This window comes from Lepisma saccharinum, chromosome 28 (genome assembly GCF_977018435.1).
Source record: "Lepisma saccharinum chromosome 28, izLepSacc3.1, whole genome shotgun sequence".
NCBI lineage: Eukaryota > Metazoa > Arthropoda > Insecta > Zygentoma > Lepismatidae > Lepisma > Lepisma saccharinum.
The window spans coordinates 18880345-18904380 of NC_139256.1; the positions used below are offsets into that span (position 1 = coordinate 18880345).

A 24036-nucleotide genomic window follows, 5' to 3' on the forward strand; every position below is an offset into this window, starting at 1 on the left:
TGTTTTATACGTGCATTCAGGCACCTAGAATACTTCCTTATTCTTCTTAGCACAATGTTCGTTTTGAGTGACCATCACCAAAGACACGTGACAAACACATCTAAATATGGTGTCGGTATGATTCCGTTGTTTTTTTATGATAACCCACACTCTGCAGTAAGAACGTATCCTGATACGATTAGATAATCACTCAAGTTATTTTTCTGAATGAGGTAAGCAAGATAACGTTGCATTCTTAAATGGATATAAGCAGAACACATGTCAATATTTCTTCAGATGGTAGACATGAGGATCATCGTTTGTCTGATTGCTTGGCTGCACTTCGTAAGTACAAATGTAGAAGGGATAGTGAGGATAAAGTGTCTCCAGACTCTGTATTGTGCATTTTTATATTCCTATTTTTGGTTATGCATTCATTTAATTCGTTCATCGCTCTCTGCCTTAATCGGTAGGTTTTCATTGCAACCTCCAGGCTTTAAATTGAGTGAATCCTACGCTTCATATCAGCGTATACAATTCACTCAATTTAATGTTCTTCCTGGGGGGTAAGGGGTTATCATTTCACATAGGACACCCAATTGTCAACATCACTTCCACGTAGTACACCGCTGGACTGCATTTTGCAGACTAACGAGGCTCTGGCGTCTGTGTTTTGTTCTTATGTGTGGTGAGTGCCCCTTCACAGCCTCAGCTTTTAACCAAAGTCAGAATGTTTTAATATTTTAGTTAACGACATTACGTTTAATTTAGGTAAGGTAAGGGGCTGACCCCATATAACGAGAAGGGTGCAAAATAGCCTTTAAGTGCCGACGCACCCAAAATTTAGAAGTCAAATTCAAATTCAAATTAAAGTTCTTCCTCTTTAAATTAACCGCAACAAATCCAGGCCGGTTTTCATTGTGTATTGCTCAATGTAATAAATGGTTTTATTTTTATTATCATAGATTCCTAATAAAAGTTGATAGGTATTTGATATGGTGGCTAAAGATGTTTCATGTTTTCTGTATTTTCAACATCGCACCCCCTAAATTTCATTCCGCACCCCTACATGATTAATCCTGGCGCCACCGCTGTATTACAGAAACACGGAAAGATTGAAAATGTGCTAGTAAATATCACAGGCATCAGATGTGGATCCAGAAAATTGCATTATGCATATTAATGTACATCTACAGTCTCTCCCCAATAAACCATAGTTAACAATTACATCTTAGAAACACCTCGCAGGGAACCAAGAAATTAGAGTTCCGTATTCACTTTGCAAGCCATAACTACCTCGATTTTATGATGAGCGCGTTAAGGAAGTCCCGGGTTCGAGTCCTGATGGGGGCAAGGGTGCCCCTTCCCTTCCCCTGTGAGTAGTGCTCCTTCATTTTAAAAAAATATATTTTCCCTACGTTGCGGATGCTCTTGAAATATCTGTCAAGATCACGTTTTCTGGATATAAAGCATGAAATGTTATGTTTTCTAGGGCACCATCAGAACCATAAGTTTTTCATAAAAACTCTGCAATATAGTTCAAAGGTTAAGAGGGCCTGGAGTCAAAATGGGAGCAAGTTACCAACATTGTGAACACAATAACTGCATCAAATTTAAATGTTTTGAGCTGAAATTTGTAAAACAAGTAGATATGTCCTATGCCGATAAATGATATACGATTGCATTTGAGTGAAATCGGTGAAAGCTTTTCAAGATGCTGAACTTTAAATTAATTCTTGAATTATAATCAATAATGAATTTAAAGTCACTAATCAAAGTGGAATAAATTTAAGATGGTATATTCGACTAATACTGTTAGATGGCGCTACGTGGGAACTCTCTCATTTTCTGAAGAATAATAGTTATATTTTTAACAGTTCTGTGCAATATAATTCTATCAGATATTATCCGCAAAAAACTTGTCACGGGTTCCAACGTATCTCACACGTAAATTCCCTGAAACCAAAAAAGTATCAGACTAAATTATATCCATTTCTTCTTGATCACCGATGATTATAATAGCAGTGGCACAATGATGAAGCTAGATGAGTTACTGTACTTTATAATTAACGCGAATTAAGATTTACAAAGAATCTATTAATTTATTCGAGATCTATTCTAATCCAGCTCGCGAAAGTTTAAAGAAAGTGTACGAGCTTTTATACTGAATAATAAGTTTGTAGTGAAGGTTCGACGAAAATAGACTGTCAAGTAATTCCATAAGAACGTTTCACGGCTTACTAGAGGTCAAAGTGTGACTGTTTATCGTTTTTTTATTAAAATTATAGTTTGTTTTTTAGTAGAAAGCTTCTTTATAGAAAATACAGTATAGTAAAACCCATATTTCTAGTTAGAGATCGTCAAGGATAGTCTCTTGGCACTGAAAAGAAGATTTTCCGAAACTATCCAAGAGGAATCTGAAGATAGAAAATAACCAAACCTAGACCCCACTCCCTAAGTAGGTGCTGTCGCGTGGTGGCAATGGGCGAAACACGTCAAGAATAACGAAAAGATTGTGTAGGGAAGGTATCAGCAGTAACGTGCAAGTAACAGGTGCTGTAGTCCGCCATGACTTGTTCTTGTGTGAATGAAAGTTTGTACATCGGTGCACAACAGTGGGGATTTTGGAGTGGGAGAAGGTGGGATGTCCAACAAATGGAAAGGGCAATTGATGCAGTTAGGATATTGGTAGTCTATATTATATTACTTTTGTACATCTATATTCTTTATGCAAGCTCAATAAATGTAATTCATTTACTACATATCATATATTTACATTTCTTTGCGTCTTTTCCAATTATTGGAACTTGTTAAAGGAGGGGTCCGACTATGGCCACTCCGTTTTTACTTTTCGTCCCTTTTTACAGAAATGCTTACTGGCAAAGCATCATGCGCTTTGAGGTGGATTAAGTTACTCAAAACGTTAGCAAACATATGAAAGAACCCATTTCATTAAATTTCTAATAGAAATAATATGCCATAATGACACCAGGGGTGAAAAACAAAACGGGGGTTCTACTTTGGTCACTTTCCTTTAGTATTGCATTTCGTAACAAGATAATAGTGTGAGAAATGTTTCCTGCTATCCTTTATCATAAAAATAAGTGTAGAAACCCCTTTGGTGAAGGTAGAGTTAGAACTCAAAATACACGTTTCAGGTATTAAGCGCGATTAACGTGTATATAATGAGATGCTACACGGGCCTTCTCACTAAGTAGTATCAAGCCATCATTCACTGTTCAGAATTTTATTGTTATTATTATTATTACAATAAAAATATAGCAACTTTAAACTTCTGGACTTCGAATATTGAGTACAGTCCTTGGGGTTCCCAAAAAGATAAGTAAAGAGGGTCTGTGGTTAAAGAAAGGTTCGCAACTGTTGTTCTAACCAGTGGTGTATGCGGAGTTCGATCTGCACTATCTTTAACACCATGTACGTACAAGTGGTTATACACATCCACCTCCGTTCGCTTGTTCTGGGCGTCTTCAAGGAAGTCACGTTGACATGCTAACGGCAGATAGGTTGCAAATTCCTATCAGGTTGCCAACTGCAGATTCGCCATCATCATCTTATTGAAATGAGTAAATTTGTTCAGAATTTCTAACCGGTTTTTCTTTGTATTTTACTCCCTAGGCTTTGGACTTCATAGATACACTAGCTAGCCTAGAATACACGTTCCTAGTTCTAACCTATTCTTTTCTAGGCGGCAGCCCAAGAGCTTCCAAAGCTATACGAGTACTACACTGAAGGAGGCATCCAGAGTGGACTGGAGGCAACTGCTGAAGGCTTTAAGCTAAATGGGAAAGACATCTCGATCTACAGTGGCACCATCCACTACTTCAGGGTGCACCCAGACTACTGGAGGAGCAGCTTGAGGAAAGCTAGGGCCGCGGGACTCGTTGCTGTTGAAACGTTAGTATTACTGTAGTTTCTTTGATGATGTGACCTCGGCCATTGACTCCAATAGCCAAACATGTAACACTGAATTTAGTCGTATACTAACTACTTCTTTTGGCATGTAAGGGGTGTGGCGCGATTGGAGGGGGCGAGGGGGCCAGTTGCACCCACACTTTTTGCCACTTTTGTTCCCGCACTATGCTAGACCTTATCTACCAAGGAGAAGTTAACTGTCCTTCCCTCCCCCCACTTTTGGAACCCAATCGCCGCCACTGTGTAAGGGTGTAAGGTCTGGAGACCTGTGAAAGTCGCCATTTTCTTTAACACCACAGCAGCTCCACAATCACAGTGTTTACAAAAGTCTTGCGCATGTGGCCGCGGTGGCTCAGTCGGTAACGCGTCTGACTACCATGCTAAAGGTCCCGGGTTCGATCCCCGGCCGGTTCAAATCCGGGAACTTTTCTAACGGTGGAAGCGGCCACGGCGCCCACCCAGCGTCGAATAACATGGGTACCTGGGGGAAACCCTGGGGGGTAAAGGCGGTCAGGGGCGTGATGCTGATCACATCACCCCCACTCACGACCGGATCAAGAAAGTGTGGGGCGTTACCCCCACACCCCCTATACGCCTTCATGGCGTGGTGCTATGCACAGGGGAACACTTTACCTTTTACTTTTTTTATGAAAACAAAACTTGAAGATTTTTTCATTGTTATAAACAAACCTCATTGTTGTGTTTCAGATAATTTTTAAATAATAAACCTGATAAGATGTTTACTCGATTATGATATATGGTGTATATTGTGTGTGTGTGTGTGGGGGTGTGTGTGTGTGTGTGTGTGTGTGTGTGTGTGTGTGTGTGTGTGTGTGTTGCAAATGTAAATATTAATATGCTGGTGTTTACCTCTGTTGAGGGTCAATGAACAAATATATTTTCTTTTTGGTTAACACAATCGGTCGAATTTTAGCCGATTAGGCTAAATCATAAAATCATTAATATTTAGCCTAATCATAAAAACATTAATATAATATTCACGTTTTCTGCAGATACGTGCCATGGAATCTTCACGAACCGGAAATGGACAACTTCGATTTCGGAGACGGCGACAACGACATGTCAATGTTTCTCAATCACAGATTACATCCGGATAGCGCAAGAGGAGGACCTTCTTCTCATCCTTCGGCCCGGACCGTACATCTGCGCAGAATGGGAGTTCGGCGGCTTCCCAAGGTAATCTATGGCCAGTGACGTGCCCTGGAGGGGGTTGTTAGGGGTAATATACCCCCATCGCTGCAGATATTCTAGAAATTGATATTTGATATACGAACTAAAATGGGAAAATAGGGCACCAACAGGTAAAAAAGAAAGTCATTTCTCCTTTTCACGAAAATTCTGGACACTGAATCACGGCAACTTTCCGCAAACAGAATGACTCATTACTCCAATATATTTACCGAAACTTGTAGCAAACTACTGGCTAATTAACTACTAATATAATTAAAAAAGAAATAACCTAGAATTTGGTGCGTTACTAAACGGTTACGGTTGAAAAATTATATGCATTATTTTCGCACACTGTTAAAAAGATACTAAATTTAGATATTCACATGCTATTTGCTCGGATTGGAAGATTCGTTTTGATATTCTCATAATGAATAAAATCGGATTCATATTCGTCTTCTCATTAAAATATTGCATACATATGTCTTTTGGAAGTTACTTGTAAGTTGTTTTTCTTCCGGAAACAGTACCTATTTACTTTTTGAAATTAGTAATTGTAACTGTAACTCCGTTACTTTTTAAGTATCTAGTAACGGAATTGAAAGTTACTTTACTTTTTGTTTAGTTTTTCACATGGAAGGCAATTTCCCTCAGCCAAATGTTTGCAATATCCCGAAACAAATACTCGCCTTAAAGAATGAAGGGTTAATGATTATTGAAATTGTGAGAACACTGTCAAACTTTTATCAACCAAATCGCCACCGATTGTGTTCCAGGTGTATTTATTTCAGAATATCTAGGACAAAGAAGTATATAATCTCCAACAATCATGAACTGGAGAAGTTATGGTCTAACACCGCCATTTCAGCTGTACTCATTTGCAATAGCATGATTCATTCATTCATTCATACTTTATTGGTTTTAGCTGTTATACCAGCTCTCCACCAAGTGTCCTAAAAATATATCATGCATGACACTGTTACACAAATTACAAATTTTGAATATATACAGTTTTCTTATACATAATTTATCTACATCATTATCATACAAATTTAAAATTGATAATAAATACAATTGTTATATCTGGTGACTATATCAAGTTACACATTTTGAATATTTACAATTTTCATATGTCTATATTAATATCATGAAAAAATCTACAAATGATAAATACAATTGTTACATCTGGTGACGATATTAAACAGGATAAAGAAGTTGGAAGAGGTATTCCTTTCTTTATTAGATTCTTGAATAACATCTCCCTTTGAGTGGTATAAAGTGGACATTGAAATATAACATGATGAGCATCTTCCTGATCTAGATTGCACTTGCACATAGGTGAATTTACTAAATTAATTTTATATAAATGGTGATTTAAACGTATGTGACCTGATCTCAATCTTAGTATTAAAACTAAAAACTTTCTGGGTATATTAAATGTATAAAACCACGGAGTCTTATTGTTTAAATTTAGTACATTTTTATATGAATGACCCATATATGTAAATTTTTGTTTGACCCATATCTCCCAATCTTGTTGAATTTTGTTTTTAACTCTTGGTAACATATCTGTATATGATAATAATATATTCGTTCTGTGATCCATAAGTCTTGCTTCTTTAGCATTTTTATCTGCCAGTTCATTATAATGAAACCCTGAATGTGCTGGTATATATGCAAAATGAATTGTCCTTCCCTCTGTAGTTAACTTAACATACAATCTTATTATGTAAAGTACCAATGCTGATGCCTTATATAACTTTTTATATGAAGATTGCACACTGTACAAAACACTTTTAGCATCTGTTAATATTAATATCCTTTTATCTGGAATATTATTAATGTACATCAATGCACGATATATTCCATATGCTTCTGCCGAGAAAATAGAACACTCTCCAGGTAGTCTAAACTTTTTAATATTTCCATTTGAAGAGTCAATAAAAGCACATCCTACTTCTTCTTTATTTTTTGATGCATCTGTGTATATGAATCTATAATTCTCCCAATTTTGTAAATATAATTGAATATTTGCATAACTTGTTAATGAAACATTCCTTACCGGTATTTGATCATATGAAATTTCATAAATTGGATGTTTGCTATGCGTTATTATTGTAGAAAATAAATCTTGAAATTCTATTTTACATTGTAGGAAAGTTGAATATTGTCCCTTTATTTTGTTCTCTTGATATAAAATCCATTGGTCTTGCATAAGTTTATTTACTGGATGTTCTTGTGTTTCCCAGCACTTGAAAACGAATTTATTTGTAATCCATTTGCATCCATACTTAAAAGGTTTTTCTATGGATTCTAAATAAACTCCTACATTGGGAGCTGAATTCATGAGACCCAATGATCTCCTCAAGACTTTTCTTTCTAAACTATCTATCTTAGATAGAATTCTTTCTGTAGCATTTCCATATATACTGCATCCGTATTCGAGCTTAGGCCTAAAAAAGTTTTTGTAAAATAAAAGCATTATTCTTGGGTGAGCACCCCAATTAGTATTTCCTTAAGCATGTTGAAAATTTTTTCACCTTTAGCTTGTAAATACCTTATATGATCCATCCACATTAATTTTCTATCAAAATTAATTCCTAAATATTTTATTTTATTTTGAAATGGAATACCAGCAATTTGTGTCAACGTATTTGGATATTTATGTTCACTTTTGTTATTAAAACATACAGCTGCTGACTTGTTCTGTGATATGATAAAGTTCATTCTCTCCAGCCAACATTTCACTTTATAAAAATTATTTTCTATTTTCTGAATACCTTCATATGGATTACAAAATGATCCTAATATACACAAGTCGTCTGCATACTGAATTATTTTTATTGTAGAATTATGAAATTGAAATATTCCTCTCATATATATATTAAATAATAATGGACTCAGTGGACTTCCCTGAGGTAATCCTTGTGAAGTGGTACGGGGCCCACTAAGTGTGTCCTGAAACCAAAATAATATTTTCCTATTTATCATCAAGTTCCATATTATCTTCATAATTATTTTCGGAGTATTTGTCTGATTTAACATATCAATTAATATATGAGGATCAACGCTATCATATGCACCTTGTATATCTATAAAGTGAGCAAATGTATATTGTTTCTTATACATTGCATTTTGAACATGCAATGTTAATGTTGATAATGCATCAATACAACCCTTGTTTAGCCTAAAACCGAACTGATAGGGATAAAAATATTGTTCTTTCTCAAAATACCACTCTAATCTTTTTAATAATAATCTTTCAAATATCTTCTCAATTGTAGGAGCCAACGTAATAGGTCGATATGATTTAGCTTCTTTCGGATCTTTAGTTGATTTAAGTATAGGTAGTATCAGATGTGTTTTCCAGTTTTGTGGCACATTTCCACTTCTCAGAATATTATTATAAATATTTACAAGTACTTTTAATGCATTGTCCGATTGATGTCCTATCATTTCATACGTTATTCCGTCGTATCCTGGAGCAGTTGATTTTATATTACTTAGAGTTTCTCTTAATTCTTGCAATGTTATTTTTGAATAAATTTCGTCACTGGAACTTATATTATTTATAATCTCGGGTATTTTATTTCTTACATAACTAGGTGTAAACTTTTTTTCAAAATGTTCTTGCCAAATTGTTGTTATAGGTGAAACTCTAATTTTATGTCCTTTTTTAAGAAAATTTATTTTATTCCAAATTGTGTTTGTTTTAACAGATGGTGATAATGATTCACAGAATTCTTCCCATGCTTGCCTTTTTGCTTTATTAAAGATACGTTTTGCTTTAGCAATTACTTGTTTTAAATTTATCCAATTATTTGGCAAAGGTTGTTCAGCAAATATTTCAGACAATCTTATTCTTTCTTCTTTTGCATCTTGACACTCATCATTCCACCAACTTATAGTAGGAAAGTTGTTTTTATTATTAATTTTCTTCCGTTTAGCTACAATATCCATTGCATATGTTATTAATTGTAAATAACGTTGACACGTTATGTTTTGTTCCTGTTTAATATTTTCCATTGAGATATAAGAGTCCAAAATTATAGAATATAATTCCCAATCGATGTTTTTAACCTGCCACCTTCTAATTGGTAATGAATATATTTTAGGTACTGAGTGTGCATCATTTAACAGTGTAATGAAAATTGGCAAATGATCACTACCCCTATTCACAAAATCTACTTCCCAAAACAATTTATTTATTATATTATTTGACACAATAGTTAAATCTACAATAGCATGATTGAAATGTAAACTAAAACAGAGTTACGTTCAGTTTTTGTAAATTGACAGGCAGACCAAGGATAATATATAATAGATAATCCTTGGACAGACGTTAGATTTTAACGATAGTACATTTTAAGTTTTACGCAAACTTCTAACAGTGCGAACTGTTTTATTGATCAACATAAATTACCGAAATTATGACTTGCTAGAAGAAAAGCGAAATAATTTATTGCGGAGAAATATCAGGGCAGGATGCAAACAATGCTGGTTGGATTTAGCCAAACGTTATTACTTTCTTAGTTTCGATAATAGTTTTGAACAGTGTTCAGAAGCAGAACTACAGAAAAGCCTGTTCTCAAGTAAGGCGGTAAGAAAATTAGGAGTAATTTAGTAATTGCAAAATTATATAATTACAGATCTGATTTACTTTATGTAATTGCTCTTAAATAGGAAATATTATTATCAATTATAATTTGGTGACGTAAGAATATATGTTCTTTTATTTCGCAGTTGGCTTCTCAGACAGGAAGGAATTGTAACCAGAACAAGCGACTCCTTTTACACCGACAGAGTGAAGAAATACTTTGATAAACTCTTACCATTGGTAGCTGATTTTCAGTTCACCAAAGGAGGGCCCATTATTATGTTTCAGGTGAAAACTTTGTTCGTTAAATATATACATGGGCTGTACTTTAAATGTGGCAACACTGTCAGGAAGAGGTGATAACGCAGCGAATGTGCTATCAGTCATTGAGCATTGTCAGTTGGGGCTCATGTCGATGTGTGTATGTGCTTTACTGTTGTGTATGTGCGAGGTTGAAATGAACAGCATTTTGTGTACTGCCCTAAAATATGTTTACAAAAGGTAGAACAGCGATTGTGGATCAAAATCCAGGTGGCCCGTGGCAAAAATGCACGAGAATGTCATCAAGACTTGCATGAAGCCTGTAGTAACAATACCTAGCCTTATCTGATGGTTGCACAATGGCTAAGTTCATTTCTTTTGGAGGTGTCAATGCGTAACATCCCTGTACGGTGGCGAATATAGCTAGCTGGCAAAACATGTCAGCACTTGCTCTGAATATTGTGGAATAAGAGTTTACACAGGAAACGACGAGGGCACCTACCTTTAGGAGAGGTCAGGGAGGTGAGAAAGGTAGAACGTGGTGTGTTTGCTGGTAATCGTCGAGAGGAGAGGAGCTTGGGCAATAGCTATATTTCGTTACCGAACAGGGGTAAGTTATTTGCACCCTATCTGCCATTCCCACTTGCTCAGGCAGAAGTGTGTAAATCTAAAACATGAGTTTTCCAAATCATTACTAATGATAAGCTAGGTATTTCACACCTGGCCCCTTCAGGGCCGCCTCTACCATCAAGTGTTGCTATTGTGGGGGTGAGTTACAGCCCTAGGTTTGATCCCTGCGTTCCAAAGGCGGGAACGCTACGTGTTGGATTGATGCGAAATGAGAACAACCTCAACATGAGAAAATTGCATCATGCTGGGTTCCAGATATTGTCACTACACTCTGTTGCTATTGTTATTATCATGAAAAAAATTTGCCTTCTGTTTGGTAGATGAGAATAGGTGCACTCCCTCCAACAGACAAAAATGTCCATGTTACTTTCTGCATCGCTACTACCGCACTATCATGTTATGCATTATGAATAGTATTGACATCATAATGTCCTAGATATGTTATACTCCTAGATATAAAACAGACTATACCACCTCCTGTGGTCATTGCTTTTATAGTGTCCTGAAAGTCGATTTGTTTCTAACAAGTATGTAGTTCCAGCATCATTGCAAGCAGTGGCGGTGATTTGGTTCCAAAACTGGGGGGTGGGGGTGGGGCAAGGACAGTTTACATTCTCTTGGTACATAAGGTTTAGCATAGTGCGGGGGCAACTGCCCCCCTCGCCCCTCCTCGAATCGCCGCCACTGATTTCAAGTGTACTTTATTAATGCTTACATTTACATTAAGTGCAACTTAGAAAATAAGACTATCGACGTTTCACGAGTTTTATACACAGTAAGGCTAATCGGGACTGGGCCTACAGTTTAAAAGTGGGATCCGAACCCATTATGTGCCTCCACCGGGTATCGAACCCGGGACCCCTTGATTTCAAAGACATCGACGCTACCAACGCGCCATCGGGGGGGGGGGGGGTAAAAGAAGAATAACACCATGTTAAACAATTTCTAAAGAAATTTCTAAACCATCGCCAAGTTACTGACTGCCAGCCTCATTATTTTCGAGAAAGCGGGTTCTGTAGGTTTTTTGTATAATTTTTGAAGTAATTACTATTTTTATTCTTCTCTTTCGTCAGATTGAGAACGAATATGGGAACTTCGCCCCCATCGACGATGACTACAAACTATTTCTAAAGCAGACATTCGAGGACAACGGATTGGTGGAGCTGTTTGTGACGTCAGATAACGCCAAGAGAGGAACCACTGGCGCCATACCAGGAGGTAAATTAATACGAATGTTTTGTGTTAAGGTTTATGCTATAAACCTTAGAGAGGGCGGGGTATCCAAAATAAAATCCACACCTTCAGATACTCTGTTTTCCCTCAATTTCACATGGTGCTAAGCGAACAGATAACTTGGTGTGAAACGACAAGGTGTATGTATAATGAAAATTACGCACAGTGGCGGTCCACTCAAGACTTAATATTTGTTTTATGCATCACGTGTGCTTGACCACTAGTTTATCTTAAGTTTACTATATATTTTGTTAGTGACGTGTAGAGGAAAGTGAATACCGCCCTTACCCTAAATTATTACCCTGGAATTAGTTCCTAAAGATCACGTAAGAGGACTCTACCAGGCAGCGAATGACAGAGACATCTAAGGCGAAAGTGAGAACTAAGTGAGCTCAGCATTAATGTTTTGCTAGGTACTTCATCCTCGCATTTAGCAATGAGAAGAGTATTGGATCACTATATTTGATGCTCCTCAGTAATCAAAACAATATTGGAATATCAAATTAATGCCCCCAATCAAAGCAATATTGGAGCAATAAAATTTATACCACTGATAATCAAAATAATACTGGGTCATTGCAAATGACGTACAATCCCAGTCAGGGGCGCCGACTTGTCAAAATTATTGGGGGGGCTCTGTTCACTGAAATAAATTAATGAATGACTCACTCTCTCCCTTTTTTAAGTTTTGGCATCAGTGTACGGAATCTCATAAAAGCCCATGAATTCCTCAAAAATATCAAAATTTTTATTCACAGTTCGAATGCAGAATATTAATTGTCCACGGATGGATATGTCACAAGTTTCGTCAACCATAATAGCAAAATATTCCCGACTTTTAATATCTGCTACCACGGAGCGCAAAACAGATCTCCCAAATATATCAATGATCTCGTTCTGAATGTCATGTGAGAGCCATTTGTAGCCCGAACATCCCATCCACTACCCTAGTTCATGCACAGCGTCTTTTGAAACTCTTTTTAGTAAAAATGTTAACAATATTCATAATTATATACTTAGTATATAGTAATAAGTCATGTGTTTTGCTGTCTCTGGTCATAGCCCCCCAAAGTTGATGGTCTATAACATTTCAAATGTGTATTTAAAGTTAAGTTCATGTGGCACAATTCAGAGTAAACTTTACAAGAGAAGCAAAATAATACATTAGATCCTCCTAAGCAAAATTATTTGGGGGCTCTACCCCCACATCGTTAATATTGGGGGGCTCGAGCCCTCCCCTCCAAGCCCCATAGAGTCGGCGCCTATGATCCCAGTAATAAAAAACAATATTGGAGCACTACAAAATACCGAAACACAATCGAAACAATAAGTAGAGCATCACAAAATATTTCCCAATTCAAAACTTGTTACTCCTATGTTTCAATATCATTTCAAAAATGTTCACATATAATTTTTCTCACTATAACAGGATTCGTTTCTTTTGTTCAAAATATGGAAATATTATAGTCTTATTTTGACTTCAATTTCAGCACTGCAGACGTTGAATTTCAACGGCGATCCTGACGATCTCATGCCTCAACTACAGGCAATACAACCCGACAAACCCCTCATGGCGATGGAATATTGGTCGGGCTGGTTCACCAACTGGATGGACGCCAAGATGGACCACGGGAATAGCCCTTCAGGTAAATCACCAATAGACTTTCTTCATGTTTATTTTCCTTTTAGTTCGTTTGTGAGGCATTATATAATACGAGTGAAAGTCAAATGAAAACCTTTTTTTTCTTCTAGTAGATCTCTGTATGGAAGTTAGCTGCATTTTAGCACAGACCCATTGCGGATCCACATATATTTTCAAGTCTGAGTTAGTGCTTGTATACCTCAAGAAGAACAGTATTTGGAATGTATGTGCAGTTACCCATGAGCCACCGCAAAGGCCCTTGCACTCATCTGCCTGTCAACTGAGGCCATTGTTGAGTTTCCTCCTCTATTTGTAAAGTTGCTTGTGTGGTAACAAAGCACAGAGATAGTGAATTTTCAATAGCCGTAGAATGTCTATAAGTTTTAGGCTTCCAGATGCTAAGGAACCACTTCTGTTTGCTGGTGCATGTGTGTGGAGGAGGCGCCATCTTTATAATGGCGTTTTGATGCTCGCCTGATCAGTGTTGCACCCTTGAGATCGTTTTGTAAATAACAGTTGATCCCCGATGTAAATTTGACCTGTATGCATTCTGTCCTATAATTTTTATCGCACTATTAAGACTTTCACTTGACTCTCCCTCGTATGATCTTCCTTATATGCCCCGAAAACCATATAGTCAAAATGAATCAATTCCTTAGGCTATATTTAGTTTTAAATACTGTTTTGTTGTTGCTGTTTTAATTTATACATGTATTGCATTTTTCCGCAGTGTTTGGGGAGCGCCTAGAAAAGATATTCAAAAATTTCAATGGTTCGGCAAATATTTACATGTTTCACGGAGGGACCAACTTTGGATTCCTGAGTGGAGCGAGCGTCACAAATAGCTTTCCACAGTACGCCTCGGATCTAACTAGCTACGGTAAGTCACGTTTTAATTGTTAAAAAAAATCATTGTTATCAAAAACACAAACGTTATGCATATGCATGATTCTTTTTTAAAAAAAATGTGCGTTAAGTCAATTATTAGTGCTTCATTTGATCTGTTACTGTGGCTGTTTTCGTGCATCCTGCTCAATTCCTATAAAAATCGGTTTGATTACTTCAAAATTAATTTTTATATATTTCCTTTTTTTAAATGGGGGTATTTTTGAAGGCACAAGCAAAAAATGGATAGATAAATACTGTAGAAATGATTGATTTTACTTCGCCTTTGTGCCACTTTTGGCTAATTGCGAAGATGGTTTTTTGATTGATTGATTTGGTGTTTTAAGTCTACTTTATGCACAGTAAGGCTAATTTGGACTGGACATACAGTTTAAAGTGGCATCCGAACCACTATGTGCCTCCAACGGGTATCGAACCCGGGATCCCTTGATTACAAAGCGACGACGCTACCACTGCGCCATCGGGGAGGTCCTTTGCGAAGAGGGGGAATGATGAGTGATGATATGATGACATTGATGAAATGACACTCACAAACATCCATGCCTATGCCGGTGTTCGAACCCGGGACCCCTGGCGAAATACCGTAACAGTAGAATAGCGAGATAAGAACAGCGAGAGAGGCAAGTAGTGAGAATGAATTAGATGGGTTGAAGGAAAGAGTGGATTAAAGATAGAGCATAAGAAAAGTAGAAAGCGAGAAAGAATGGGAAGAGAGAGGAAAAAGAATAGGAGAGTACAAAATAAGAGAGGGGGAGCCGGAGAAGAGATTGAAAGAGAGATGGGTGAAAAGAGAAATTATAAGAGTAAATGTCTGTGAGAGAGGAAGTGACAGAGAAGGGGTTACTGCACTTTATCAAGCACGAAAAATGGTCAACTGTCTTTTTTTATCGAGTAACAGTCCAATGAGAACCACATTTCTTCAACACTTGCGTTTTGTTAGTTTATTTACAAAACAGAATTACTTCATTCCTGTTCATGATTGCTGTGTGATTCCTTCAGATTACAGCGCCCTTCTGACGGAAGCTGGTGACTACACGCGCAAGTACGAATTGACAAAGGACATTGTTGGCAGATACAACAAAATACAAACAAGGATCCCAGATCTTCCAGAACAAACAGTGAAGAAGGCCTATGGAGACTTCACCGTACAAGAGTACCTCTCCATTACGGACATCATCGATAGAGTGGTAAGTTTCGATACTTCTAAACAAATGTTCTATCCATTAATAGAATATGCCAACTTCTAAATTTCTCCTAAAAGTAGTATGATAACCACCACAGTCGTCGACAGAAAATTTTGTAAGGGGGCTCACACCATTGATAAAAATCGAATAGTAGGAAAAAATAACAATAATAAATGTTGTTATTATCATACTTATCATTATTATAATGAAATATTAAGTATTCTAAAGTAATACATAGAAACCAGTTTATTCTAAATGTTATCATTATTATTATTATTATTATTACATTATATCCTTGGGGAGACTTTTCTACTCGATCCACCAGATGGGTAAATATCCACCACAACTGATTATTATTATTTCAGTGTGTTGTTATACAGTTAGTGTGTTGAAATAAATAGTTATTCTGTTTGTTATTAACTTTTACACATTTCGTTCAAGAAAAAGATTTGAAAGTTGGGGAGAAATTGAAGACTAAAATTGGTAAACGCTGTAAGTGCCACAATAATTCAAACACCGTTTTCCACGTTAAACTGTGAAATGTGCCATGCTTTATAATGTGGTAAACGTGAAATGTGGCTGGTAGCCCTCTTAAGTAGTTCAAAGGGCGCGTAAAGAGGTCACTAGTGTGCACGTTCTTACGGGCTGATGTGCGGAACGATGCGATTTCCCAACACTTTCGCTTTTGGCACTTGCAACGTTTACCACTTTTAGTCCTCAATTTTTCTCACACTATTTATATTGTGTAACGTCTCGCAAAAAAACTTAATTTTGGAATTTTGAAACTGTGAAACCATTAATATAGATGGTAGAATATGAAAACAAATTATTCTTTTCGAGTTGAGTTGGAGTTTTTTTCTTTTTATTGTTTTAAGTCCACTTTATGCACAGTAAGGCTAATCGAGACTGGACATAGAGTTTAAAGTGGGATCCGAACCAGTATGTGCCTCCACCAGGTACATCCAAGCCAGGATTTTCTTTTATTTAACGTCCCGGGTTTGATATATCTGGTAGAGGCACATAGTGGTTCGGATCCCACTTTAAACTCTATGTCCAGTCCCTATTAGCCTTACTGTGCATAAAATTGACTTAAAACACAAACTCGTAACTCTTTTATTTAACACATTTATTCTGTTATTTCTGCTGTTAACAATAAAAACTTGTAACTTGTAACTTGATATGAACGATGTCAATTTCCAGGGGGATTGACCCCCCTTCCCTACATCCATGATAACCACCACTGTCTTCTGCCATAGGATAATTATCAATGCAATTAATAATAATAAAGTACAAGTTGACATTTGGCACGTTACTTGTGAAACGCATCCGTACTCACTTGAGAACAATATTTCTGGACATATTTTTCAGCCATCGGAGGACAAGACTCTGATTCAGCAAGTGAAGTCGATGGAACTCCTGGACATTAACGGAGGGAACGGACAGAGTTACGGCTACGTCATTTACCGGAAGGTTCTGCAACTGCAAGAGAGTTCCGTTCTCAAGATAACTGGCCATGTGAGGGACATTGGTCTCCTGCTTGTGGATGGAGTCAGAAAAACCGAGCAGTTGGCTAGCCTTGATGACATAAACGGTTTTGGATATTGGGTTAACACGTAAGTTATATAACAAGCCAGTGTTTGAAAGTAACTAATTACAAGCAATAGTTACTTTTTTAGTAATTCTAACTGTAACTATCTATTTATAAAAGTAAGTACCTGTAACCGTAACAGAGTTACTTTTTTGCAATAGATGTGACTTTACTACACTTAAATTCTTAACTTGAAAATGTATAACTTGGTGAGAAGTGCTCAATTTGGCAACTCTGTGTGTCGCACCAGTCAGCACATGCTTTTCCAATCTGTATTGAATTAATCTATGTTGAAATCTATTCTTTAAAAATGTTAAAAATGTGTTATTGTTAATGTTACAATAGATAATAAATTGTTTAACTTAAATCAGGAAAGAATGCTGAAACTATGGAAATATAAAACAACTATGTAGTAACCTTGGTAAATTGTAAACAAAATTATGATATAAAAGAGCTAGACTTTTGTAAGCCTACGGGACATTCTTCTGGTCGCCGAAAGACTCAGGGGACGTTGGGTAATATCTTGCTTCAATCTTCGGATTGGCTGGTGTACTTGTGCTTCATTTGGCAGATATTCCACAAACCCAACTCTGAATAAGGCGTTCTCCTGCATCATCAAAAAGACCAGAGTTATAAACCTAGGTACAACGAATAGGTTTATGCCTACAAGTTGTATCGGGTGAACTGTCTGTTTGAAAGTGTTTGTATATCAACGAAAGTTCAAATAAATCTCGGAGTAAAAGATTTTAATGATCTTTTATTTCAAACCTACATAGGTGATAATCAAAATTAATCCTGCACCACAGACCTCGCAAGGGCTTGGTCCTACTAACCCTAAGAAGCCCTTGAGAAGTCCGATAAAAGGGTTGTAACCAGACTAACATAAAGCCCTAAAGGCAGAAGGTGCGTGTCATCTGTTTCCAACCATGTGTCTTCCCTGGATGCTAAGGTGAAAACAGTTTCGTGGAATCGCCTCAGGCATGGGCTTCGTTACGTACCAAATTTAGAACATTCACGCTTTATTGGTATCCGTCATTTCTATTCGCCCGCGAACATTGCGATGGAAGAGGAAGAAGCAGGTGTAGGTGGACCTTTTGTCACAAGGGATCGGTTAGTTCGTATGAACTTTCCAGCCTGATCATTACCAGTGCGTACTTAGAGATCGGTTAGTTCATTGAACTCTCCAGCCTAATTATTGCCTATTTTTGTGGGAGCAGGAAAAGGTTTATTATCCATTTTGCCTTGACTCATCTCACTCAACAGGTCGCTAGGTGCCGTGGCTTGCCGCGAGTTGATAGCTTCCTGGAGATGAGGCCTTGCTCGAGAAAAGGTTTATCATCCAGATGCAAGTGGAATCGTTGGAAGAGAAAAAAACAGGTGGAAGAATATTCTATTGTACATTTAGTTTTCTCTCCTTTTTTCTCTGCCTCTCACACTTGTTATCTCTCTCTCGGTAATTCCTCAAGCTCTTTTCTATTGTATATAAGTATGACAATAGCTTTTTTTTAGGTTTGAAGTTATGGTTGATGACAATATGTGTTCTTTGTCGTTTAAGAGGTATGGAGTTCAACTTTGCTCCGGAAGACGCCGGGAATCGAACCGTTGACCTTTTGGTGGAGAACTTTTCACGAGACAATTCTGGAAATACTCATTGGTTTAATCCATCTAAGGGACTGACGGACGGACCTTTGCTTCTAGACGGTGAGGAACTAAGTGACTTTGAAACAATCTCCCTGCAGTTCAAGTCCAAGTGGGTGAAAGGGTAAGTCAAGATTAGAGTTGGATAACTTACCGGAAGGGTGGGACAGAGGAGAACCACAGCACCTCTCTGAAACTCGAATGTAAGGGTAAATGTAATTTCTTATACAGTGTGTTTCAAAAAGAATGACCCGATTTCAAATAATTATAATTGATAATGAAAATGTGTTACAGGTACCCAATAAAGTATTAAGTAAGTCCTCGAGTTTCACTCACCGTATTATAAATGTTGTATGTGCTCTCCACCTGCTGCACGGATAACATCAAGACGATAGCTGAATTCGTTCCAAACGCGTCCGAGAGTGTATTCTTACACAGAATTTACTGTAGCCGTGATTCTGTCCAATTCAATGGGTAATGGTGGGGGAAAAACGTTGTTTTACGACGTATCCCCACAAGAAAACGTCACAGGATGTAATGTCTTGCTGAATTGGAGAACACAAAACGCCTTCTGTTGCAGAGACGCCATCTTGTGAACGACTAACGTTAGCGTCTATTTTGGCGCTACCAGTGGTATCTAGCGGCAGTCATTTAAACCTCTAGGCTATGGCGGTTCAAGTAGTGCAAGTTTCATGCACTGGTGGTGCGTAAGGTTTTAAAATTAGGTCATCCTTTTTTAAACACACTGTATATGTATAGAGACTTTAATGGAGTCAGTCAAAACAACAGAAACTTTGTAATTGTTGGGATGCTCTGTAGTTCGTGCCATATTGCACTAATTTACGAAAAATTAAAACAGACAGAAAAAAGCAGTTTGTGTAATTTCAAGTAACATATAAAAGAGAAAGCTTGAACATAAAGAATATTTTTTTTACTGGCAAAACACTATTCAAACAGAGAAACTAACCGAAAACATTTTTTTGAATTTTTAAGTTGATGTTGTTGTTGTGATCATCATTGTTTTCATTATGGCGGGAATTTTGAAACATTTGCATCTTTTTTTTTATGAAAAGTCCAATACATTGCTCAATGTTAAGGTTATCGGAGATGCTAATTGGTTGAAGCAACTTGTTTTGCCCCTCCCAGGCCAAAAAAAACAACCCTACAGACGATTTTCTTCAGTAAATTCTTAATTATATAAACAGTGTGAACGTCTACTGATAATTTGCTACACTTACAGGTGTTCTTTCTTCTTTTGTTTTTAACTTCAAAATGTCAACTGGAATATGGTTTCCTTCAGGTTAAACGGCTGGAGAGCGGTTGAAGACCTCCTGGGACCGGCTTTGCTTCGGACCACTTTCAACGTTGAGGGATCTCCTTCAGACACCTTCCTCGACATGGGTAGCTGGGGGAAGGGCATTGTGTTCGTCAACGGCTTCAACATCGGCCGGTACCTAAACCTGGGACCCCAGAAGACGCTCTACGTGCCAGCTCCGCTACTCAAAGAGGGGGAGAATGAGGTGAGGAGGATTCTTATTGTCGGGACACGAAATCAGATGCTGGTGTGTGCACGTGTGTGTGCATGGCCACACGCATATAAACAGCGTGTATCATAATGGAGTAAACAACTTATCAGGTTTATTGTTAAAAATAATAATTCTGAAACATAACAATGAGGTTTGTTGTATACAGTGGCGGATCCAGAGGACACAGTGGGAGGGGCGAATTTAAGTCTGATACCTGACCTCACCGAGAATCAATTAAGCTATAAGTTGTACTGTTTTATAATACTAGAAATAATATATATTATATAGTACTGTGAACAGGAACCAAGCTAATTTCCATATTTTGGTTAGGTTAGGTTAGGTTAGGTCCAGGGCTGAAATAGGTGGTTATTATTGTGTTTCGTTATCATAATTCCTCCACTGAGAGAAAAGTGAATAAACAATGAAAACAAAATCAATTAGGGCTATCTCAAGGCGTCTCGGGTTCGATCTTCTTTTGAGATATAGTCCACACAGTGGTTCAGATCCACATTTAAACTGAAGGCCCAGTTCCGATTAGCTTGCCATGAACATAAAGTGGGCTTAAATATAACTTTAAACAATATTCTCGAGCATGTTAAACTCGGTAATCAAACAGAATATTTGAGTCTTCAAAAATATTAGGCATAATAATATATCGAAAAACTAGCAATTGAGAGGGGGATCGTCCCTCTCGCCCTCCCCGTTGAAGTGCCTGGTTGTATAACAATAAGAAAATCTTCAAGTTTTGTTTTAATGAGCAAGACTTTTGGCGTAGTGTTAAATAAAATGGCGACTTTCACAGGTCCAGAAAACACAATCTGCGTCTTCAAGTTCCATGAAACTAAGTCCGCAACGACTGTACGACGATGGTTACGTACTACCCACAAGAAGCCGGCGCCAACAAGAAAACAAATTCACCAGTGGCACAAATCTTTCGTGTAAACTGGTGGTTTGTGTGCGAAGAAACTCACAGGAAGACCACAACTTACAAATTCAACAGTGACGCAAGTCTTTCGTGTAAACTGGTTGTTTGTGTGCGAAGAAACTCACAGGAAAACCACAACTTACAAATTCACCAGTGGCACAAATCTTTCGTGTAAACTGGTTGTTTGTGTGCGAAGAAACTCACAGGAAGACCACAACTTACAAATTCAACAGTGACGCAAGTCTTTCGTGTAAACTGGTTGTTTGTGTGCGAAGAAACTCACAGGAAGACCACAACTTACAAATTCAACAGTGGCACAAATCTTCCGTGTAAACTGGTTGTTTGTGTGCGAAGAAACTCACAGGAAGACCACAACTTACAAATTCACCAGTGGCACAAATCTTTCGTGTAAACTGGTTGTTTGTGTGCGAAGAAACTCACAGGAAGACCACAACTTACAAATTCACCAGTGGCACAAATCTTTCGTGTAAACTGTTTTTTGTGTGCAAAGAAACTCACAGGAAGACCACAACTTACAAACTCACCAGTGGCACAAATCTTTCGTGTAAACTGGTTGTTTGTGTGCGAAGAAACTCACAGGAAGACCACAACTTACAAATTCACCAGTGGCACAAATCTTTCGTGTAAACTGGTTGTTTGTGTGCGAAGAAACTCACAGGAAGACCACAACTTATAAATTCAACAGTGGCACAAATCTTTCGTGTAAACTGGTTGTTTGTGTGCGAAGAAACTCACAGGAAGACCACAACTTACAAATTCAACAGTGACGCAAGTCTTTCGTGTAAACTGGTTGTTTGTGTGCGAAGAAACTCACAGGAAAACCACAACTTACAAATTCACCAGTGGCACAAATCTTTCGTGTAAACTGGTTGTTTGTGTGCGAAGAAACTCACAGGAAGACCACAACTTGGAAAATGTTGTTCGCGTGCGGGAAGTGTTCCAACGTAGTCCTCAAAAATCAACAAGGCGAGAAAGCAGAGAATTGTGTGATGTTTCTCATTCCACAGTGTGCAAGGTGTTACGCAAGAAAAGTGTAGCAAGAACTCGAATTTCGATGGGATGGGTGTCTCATAACTGATGGAAGCCACGCTGAACATTTGTAGCCATCGTAGACATTCATACAAACTTGAAGTTGTTACTGATTGATTCATAACAAATATCATTGCTGAATTCCATATAGTTTAGTCAAAATAAATTCTTAAAGTTGTTTACTCTGCATGACTATATACAGGGGCGTAATCTGAGTCCAGGGAACACTATGACACGTAGTCTTAGGCTCTGTCCGAAAGGTACAAAGTGCAGACTTGAAGTATGGTCTTGGCAGAAGTGACGTCACCTAGTACAGTTCGAATGCGCCAAGAACAGAAGGACGCAAGTACACAGCTTGCAGTACAGACGGGAGCTGACTAGGTCACGTGATTTCCACACTCGTTGTTCATTTGTTTAAAATCATAAAGGTAGAAAGCCAGCAACACAGGTTAAATATGGGCCAGCAAGTTGTTGGTTAAAGTTCTTATAATGTGCAGAAATGTATGTGTACGAACATTTCAAAATGCTATGTGATTTCTATGGTGAGAAACAAGCGTTTAAATGGCGAGGAAAACAACGAGTACTCAGTTTTATCTCCTGATCGTATTTGGCGCTGCAGTCGAAGTGCAATTCGAAAGACAACACTTCCAGTCCACGACTTGAAGACCGCACTCCAAGACCATACTTGGAGGATGCTCGCTTCAAGTACGGTCTTGCACCTTTCGGACACGGCCTTAGGCTATACAGAAAGGAGGGCCTCCCCAAAGGCGCAGTTGCCACGTCCTCGTCCGTTAATCAAATGATCCCGTGTTCGATGCCCGGTGATTGGGATCCCACTTTAAACTGTAAGTCCAATCCCGATTAGCCTTTCTCTGCATAAAGTGGACTTAAACAAGCAAGATATGGAGGAAGGGAGAACACTAGGTGTATAAATAGTTGGACACACCCATTTTGCTCGTTCACTGCGCCTTCAAGGAAACCACGTTGCCATGCCAACGGAAGCCAGAGTTGCCAACTCATAAGAAATTAGGTTCCCAGCTTCAGTGTCACCGTCTTATTGAAATGAACCACTTTATTCACATTTTCGAATATATTTTTCTTCTGGGCTTCAGGCTTCGCAAATTGCCTAGCTAACCTAGAGTACACGCTCCTAGAATACATCCTAGAAAGGGCTGAATCTTTGACATGGATGACAGGGCCCTTATTTCGCATATGGTTTACGTGATTGTAATTGTCAATGAATTAATGACTTCTATTACTGAAAATCAGCAATTAAGTGTTAAATCGAAGCAAAGAAAAACTAAATCATATAAACCACAAGAGAGAAACAATAAGAATCAACTAATAATAGATTTCCTCTTTTTTTCTCTTTCCAGGTAATCATCTTCGAGCACTATGCTTCAGCAGGCACAATAACATTCACCGATACACCTATCCTTGGGTAACGGCAGCCGTAAACAATTTTTTGTATGACGATTTCTTTCCTGTAATTACTCATGTTTGAAATTGTAAATATACACATTTTCAAAAGCGCATGTCGTGTTTGTTATTGGTTGTGAATCATGCTGTGAACATAATTTAATTACCAGCTGTTTTGTGAAAAATTGAAAGCATACTTCTGCATTTTGATATTGTTGCAAGAAGTATATTTGTTGACGTTTTCTCAACGAATCTAGGTGAATTTCGTTCAGAATTTTAAAATTTGACCTAAAGTAACGTTAGTTTACATATCTTCACTTTGCGATGTCGCCAACTA

General features: G+C 37.7%; 1 pseudogene across 1 annotated transcript; it reads left to right on the forward strand.

Annotated features, from left to right (window-relative positions):
* Positions 1-255: 255 nt before the first annotated feature.
* On the forward strand, positions 256-23813 carry LOC145981099 (beta-galactosidase-1-like protein 2; annotated as a pseudogene). The gene is made up of 12 exons (XR_014440927.1): positions 256-324; positions 3686-3894; positions 4926-5109; positions 9844-9985; positions 11662-11806; positions 13312-13467; positions 14194-14343; positions 15369-15556; positions 16922-17166; positions 18697-18903; positions 20080-20299; positions 23657-23813. The product of XR_014440927.1 is annotated as a beta-galactosidase-1-like protein 2 (transcript).
* Positions 23814-24036: the final 223 nt, after the last annotated feature.